Consider the following 6,815-nt stretch of genomic DNA (forward strand, 5'->3'; position numbering starts at 1 on the left):
ATAAACAAGAAGAAATAAGCAACACTACACCTTGCAAAACTGTTGCAGAGACCTGGACAGTCACACTCAATGCCTGGGAGGGAGTATGTTAATATTGCTGCAATTTGCAAGCATCTCCAACCTAACACAGCCTGTCACTGTGCCTGGGACATAGTAAGAACTCAATAAGCATTTGCTGACTGAATGAACAGTCCTTTACAGTTTATGAAGCTATATGACACTTCATTTGTTATTATCGATGATGCTAACAAATTACAACTAAACAATTTCAACATCCCCATTTTCCAGGGGCAGAAATGGAGGCACAAAAAAGCAAAAAGGTTTGCTGGAGATACTTCAGCTAGTAAGTGAGTAGATCTGATTCCAGTGCTATTTCTAGGAGCCCACCTACAACCATTTCACATTGTCCGCGGGCAACGGCAGTCACACCTGTCATGCTCTTCCACATCGTATCTGCCTGAGCAGTCCACTCCCTAAAGCTAGTCTGTTCAAAAACAACACTGAAGCAAAGAAAGTCTCTCCCCTTCCAGCCTTGTGGCCATGGAATCACCAGTTTTCATCTTTAAGTGGTAAGAACCATTGACACTTCACTGAAAAAATAATCAGCTTTGTAAGTTTCTTCTAAGAGCTAAAATAAACCCAGGTCCAAAGGTGGGTTTCCGATGGCTCTTAGGAACCCTTCACTAACTGGTTTTGTTTGTTTGTTTTTTGTTTTTGAGACGGAGTCTCACTCTGTCGCCAGGCTAGAGTGTAGTGGCGCGATCTCGGCTCACTGCAACCTCCAACTCCCGGGTTCGAGAGATTCTCCTGCCTCAGCCTCCTGAGTAGCTGTGACTACAGGCGCCCGCCACCACACCCAGCTAATTTTTGTATTTTTAGTAGAGACAGGGTTTCGCCATGTTGGCCAGGGTAGTCTCCATCTCTTGACCTCATGATCTGCCTGCCTCAGCCTCCCAAAGTGTTGGGATAATAGATGTGAGCCACGGTGCCCAGGCCCCTTCATTAATTGTATATTGACTTTACCACACTATTTGAAGGTCTGACTATACAGAGCTTGTGGGGATTGGTAAAATTGTAACACTTCCGTTATTTCCCAATAGCTATGCTCATTTTCTTCACTGAAGTCTTCCTAGTACAAACAACAATTTACTTCCTTTAGAAACAAAGTACTAACTCTGAGACTACCACCCTTTTCCCATATACCTGTTTCATATAATGGCAAACGGTGTAAGATTAAGAATAGTTTACTTTTTAAATTACAGTAAGAAAATATTTTCGCCGGGCGCGGTGGCTCAAGCCTGTAATCCCAGCACTTTGGGAGGCCGAGATGGGCGGATCACGAGGTCAGGAGATCGAGACCATCCTGGCTAACACGGTGAAACCCCGTCTCTACTAAGAAATACAAAAAATAGCCGGGCGAGGTGGCAGCGCCTGTAGTCCCAGCTACTCGGGAGGCTGAGGCCGGAGAATGGCGTGAACCCGGGAGGCGGAGCTTGCAGTGAGCTGAGATCCGGCCACTGCACTCCAGCCTGGGCTACAGAGCGAGACTCCGTCTCAAAAAAAAGAAAAAAAAAAAAAGAAAAATCTAAAGGCTTTTGTGGAAAATGTCAAAAGATGAAGCACAGTCACTTAGCTCCCCAACCCAGTCTGAACGAATTCCCCATGCCCAGCCACCAGGTGGAGCCCAACCCTCCACCTCAATGCAGAAGGTCCGGCCTCACCTAGAATTCCTGAGGCAAATACAGCACAGTGCAATGCAAAGGGGATGGGATTTGGAAACCAAGCGAGGACGGAAGCCTCAGCTCTGACAGTCACTAATTACAGGACACTGTATAGTTTCCTTGACCTCTCTGGGTCCCAGTTTCCTGTGTGGTATCTACCTGCCTTCCTGACCTCTTTTACTGCCCTTCCATTAGTGCTACAGAACTTTGCAACGATCCTGGACCCACCCCAGACCCTCTGTGCTTGCTATTGCCCCTGCTGGGGGAACCCCTTTTTAGTCTTCACAAGGTTGGCTCCTTTTTGTCATTGAGAGTTTATATGGAGCATACACTCCAGCAGGGAGGTTGATCTTGATCAAGCACCTAGGGCTGTGTCTTGGTACATAGTGGGGGATGCAATAAATACATGTTGGCCAGGCACGGTGGCTCATGCCTGTAATGCCAGCACTCTGGGAGGCAGAGGCCGGAGGATCACCTGAGGTCAGGAGTTCGAGACCAACCCGGCCAACATGGAGAAATCCTGTCTCTACTAAAAATACAAGATTAGCCGGACATGGTGGCACACCCCCGTAATTTCAGCTACTTGGGAGGCTGAGGCAGGAGAATCACTTGAACCCAGGAGGTGGAGGTTGCGGTGAGCTGAGATTGTGCCATTGCGCTCCAGCCTGGGTAACAAGAGCGAAACTCCGTCTCAAAACAAAACAAAAACCATGTTGAACTGAATGACTGAAAGGATGATAACACCTACTTCACAACTGCGGTGATACTTATTTTGGTTTTGTTTTGTTTTTGAGATGGGGAGAGGCGAAAGGAGGGACCTCGAAGGGGTGTTGCTATATTACTGAGGCTGGTCTGGAACTTAGACTCCTGAACAGCTGGCACTAAAGGTGTGCATGGCCAGTATATTTAAGTGACACAATGTAGTGAATGGTAAATGCTAATATATTAGCTGTTGTTAATCATAATCAATAATGTTTGCCATCTCTAGCGATCATACCTTAACCTTTCTCCATAACTTCAGTCTAAATATGTTGACATGTGGTGAAAAGTAGTTCATATTAAGTTAGAAATTAAGAGGAGTCATCCAGGCCTCAAATCAGCTCTAAGAACTGGATCTACAGCCACCAAGTCACAAGCAAAACACCTCACCATCTCCAGCGCGGTAAATGAGGGATCAAGGGCGTCTATTGATCGTTTGCTAGTTTACTTTCATTAAGAGTGAGATGCTGGGGCCACGGTGTAGGTGCCAGTGGAGCTGCGGCGGGGGGGCGGGGGGGCGGGTGGCGCAAGATGACCCTGAAGTCACGACAGAAACAGTGAGTTTCTGCTGCGGACAAGTGCAGCCCTCCCAAGAGAAAGAGCGAGTGCCATGTTTCACAGATACAAATTCCTCCGGGGCAAGACCCACAGGAGAGACCTGGTTGCTGGCGCCACCCAACAGCTCCTTCTGGGCTGCTCCCGGTTCTGTTCCCGCCCAGGGCTCCCCCTTTATCTCAGCCCTCCAGACACTCCTCACTCACCCCTTTGCACAGCATGGCTCAGAGGGGGCAGCGGAGGGGGGTCCTCAACTCTCTCCCAGGTCTCCGCCACCCCCTCCAGCCCCCTCAACACCCATTTCCGGCGCACCGGCGTCCTTTCTCCCGCTCCGCGTCCCTCCTCCAGCCCGGCGCCCCCGTCCCCAGGACGCTGGCTCCCTTCTCTCCCGCTCCCCAGACTTCCCCGGCTGGGGCTCCAGCCACCGCCCCTTCCGGCCCCCTCCGGCGCTAGGCACTAGCCCCGCGACCTCCTCCTTGCCCCCCGACCCCCGCCCGTACCGGGATCAGTTCCTTGAGCGAGCGCCGCACGGGCACGATTTCCAGCTCGCCCTCCTCCACCTCCATGGGCTCCGGCTCGCCACGGTCAACACCCGACTCCGCCTCAGGGGACGGGAGCCCCAGGTCTGGCCCCGCCGGGGCCTCCGCCTTCACCGACACCCGCAGGCCCCGTACGGCCGCCATAGCTGCCTGCCGGCCGCACCACCGAGAGCCCGTCCCTTACGGCCGCCGGCTAGAGCGCCGCAGCCACTGGCCACAGAGGAGCCGCCGCAGCTACCTAGAGCGTCGCCGGCTTCGGCCAGAAGGCCGCCCTCAGCGCCGCCGCCCCCTGGTGGCGGGAGGAACCCGGGCGGGCTGCGCGGGCGGGACCTGGGGAGGAGAAGGCGGGACTGAGCGGGGACGGGGGCGGGGCCTGCGGGAGCGACGGAGCTTGGAGGAGACCGGGGTAGTCAAGGGTTACAATGTAGTTACGCCTTGAGGCTAAACCTGTACTAAAAGCCAACTTTACTGAGCGATCACCATGGGACAGACACTTCCAAGCGCTCGAACCCTTAGAACAACTCTATGAAGTAGATCCCATTATGACCCCCATTTCATATATGAGGAAACTGAGGTATAGAAATTGATCACATCCTGGCTAACACGGTGAAACCCCGTCTCTACTAAGAAATACAAAAAATAGCCGGGCGAGGTGGCAGCGCCTGTAGTCCCAGCTACTCGGGAGGCTGAGGCCGGAGAATGGCGTGAACCCGGGAGGCGGAGCTTGCAGTGAGCTGAGATCCGGCCACTGCACTCCAGCCTGGGCGACAGCGCGAGACTCCGTCTCAAAAAAAAAAAAAAAAAAGAAATTGATCCGAGGTGACGCCATTTAAGGGATAAAAGCTGGATCTAAGTCTTCCAGAGTTTACGATGAGCCTTGATATATCACCTCTGGGCAATCTGTAGGTTTATAAAGTTACTTGCCTTGCCTGCCTTTGTCTCTTAAAAGTCTCCCCAAAATTGGCCCATGTTACATACACAAAATTTGAGACCTGCCCAAAGGCCAGAACTTGGACACTGATTTCCTGACTCCTGAGGGTGCCATCCACTGTAGACCTGTGAGCGTAGTTTCCTGCGGATACTTCTAGCCTAGTGGGGGAGAGGGGTTGTCTAGGCATCCCGAGGGTGTCACTGATCAGCTGTTAGGTTCTGAGTCCTGATTTTCTTTCTTTCTTTCTTTCTTTCTTTCTTTCTTTCTTTTCTTTCTTCCTTCCTTCCTTCCTTCCTTCCTTCCTTTCTTCCTTTCTTTTTTCTTCCTTCCTTCCTTTCTTCTCTTTCTTTTCTTCATTTCTCTTTTTCTTCCTTCCTCTCTTTTCTTTCTTTCTTTTCTTTCTTTCTTTCCTTCTTTCTTTCTTTCTTTCTCTTTCTTTCTTACTTTTTGCAGAGACAGACTTTCACCATGTTAGCTAAGCTGATCTCGAACTCCTAACCTCAAGCCATCCACCCGCCTCGGCCTCCCAAAGTCCTGGGATCACAGGCGTGAGCCGCTGCGCCTGGCCTGAGTCCTGATTTTCCATCTTCCTCCCTGGGTAGCTTTGGACAGGTTTTTGGGTCTGTTTTCGCATCTGAGGAGGGCATAGGTGAGATCCTACAGTCTCTGAGGCCCTGCCAGCGCTGACCATAGAAGAGCAAATAATGATAAACCAAGGAAGAGCATGGTCAGCATGGACACACCTGGGTTTCGAGCTGGCTGGCCCTGCCCCATCCACCATGTGTGACCTTAGGCAAGCTGTTTAGCACTTTGGAGTCTCAGTTCCTTCATCAGTAAAATGGACCATTACCTACCTCCAAAGGAGGTTGTGAGGATTAAATGTGATAATTTATATGGAGATACAGGGTCTAACAGAAGGGATGGTTTTTCTTAATTTTGGGCTACATCATAGTTTTTCTTAAATTTGGGCTAAATCGTAGGATAAACACAAGACACAGCTCTTTAGAGGACTAGTTTTATTTGATGAATGGGATACAAAGTAGTTTTAAAAATCGGGTTGAGGCCAGGCATGGTGGCTCATGCCCGTAATCCCAACACTTTGGGAGGCCAAGGCGGGCAGATCACAAGGTCAGGAGATTGAGACCATCCTGGCTAACATGGTGAAACCCCATCTCTACTAAAAAAAAAAAAAAAAAAATAGCTGGGTGTAGTGGCATGCACTGCTCAGGAGGCTGAGGCAGGAGAATCACTTGAACCCAGGAGGTGGAGGTTGCAGTGAGCTGACATCGCACCGCTGCACTCCAGACTGAGTGACAGAGCAAGACTCTGTCTCCAAAATAAATTTAAAAAAATTGGGTTGAATGCATACATAGATGCGTGTGTGTGTGTGTGTGTGTGTGTGTGTAATTTCGAGCAAAATGTGTAGTTGGGGTGGCCAGCTATAGGTGACAGTCACAGCTCTCACCATTACTAGGTCTGTGGGGTGAGGGGATGGGAGAGGAAGGCTGGGCAGGCCCTTCTCCCTGCTGGGGAGGAGCCTTGTTGCTTGAGGACTCAATTCAGTGAGGATTCAGTGTTGCAGTTTGGTGCCATTCAGAAGAGCCCCAGCGCCCTGGCACACCAGCTGGCAGGTACATGAGGAGTCCAGGACAAGCCGGGACATCGGGCAATCATCAAGGCTCCTAGCACTTGTCAGGAAAGCTCTCTGCGCCTTGTTCTTTTTGGTCACCTTGCTCACCGTCTCCCATCCCCTTTCCTGTTCGCAGTGCCGCCCTGCTGAGTTGGAGCCACAGAGAATTTAGGAAGGTGGTAAAGGCTAATTTTCAAAAAGTTAAAAAACGTGACTCTCAAACAGATGTCAAATGAACACATGTCAAAGCTGTTATCCAGTCGTTAGTAGATGGGGAAACCGGTAGAAACGTGAAGAATAGTTTGAAGGGGAACCTGAATGAATATGTAATTGGTCAGTCAAAGGAATGCTGAGATTAATTCGACAAGGCAAGTTAATGTCCTATAAGGCAAGAAACTAGAATCTCCAGGATTCCCTTTACCACCAGACAGAAAACATTTGCATTACTACTGGACAGGAATTATGTACTCGTTATGAATTTCCTTTTCTTTTTTTTTGAGACAGAGTCTCGCTCTGTCTCCCAGGCTGGAGTGCAGTGGTGCAACCTCGGCTCACTGCAAGCTCCACCTCCTGGGTTCACACCGTTCTCCTGCCTCAGCCTCCCAAGTAGCTGGGACTACAAGGCACCTGCCACCACGCCCGGCTAATTTTTTTTTTTTTTTTTTTTTTTTTTTTTTTTT

The sequence above is a fragment of the Theropithecus gelada genome, chromosome 16 (assembly GCF_003255815.1).
Source record: "Theropithecus gelada isolate Dixy chromosome 16, Tgel_1.0, whole genome shotgun sequence".
In the NCBI taxonomy this organism is placed as follows: domain Eukaryota; kingdom Metazoa; phylum Chordata; class Mammalia; order Primates; family Cercopithecidae; genus Theropithecus; species Theropithecus gelada.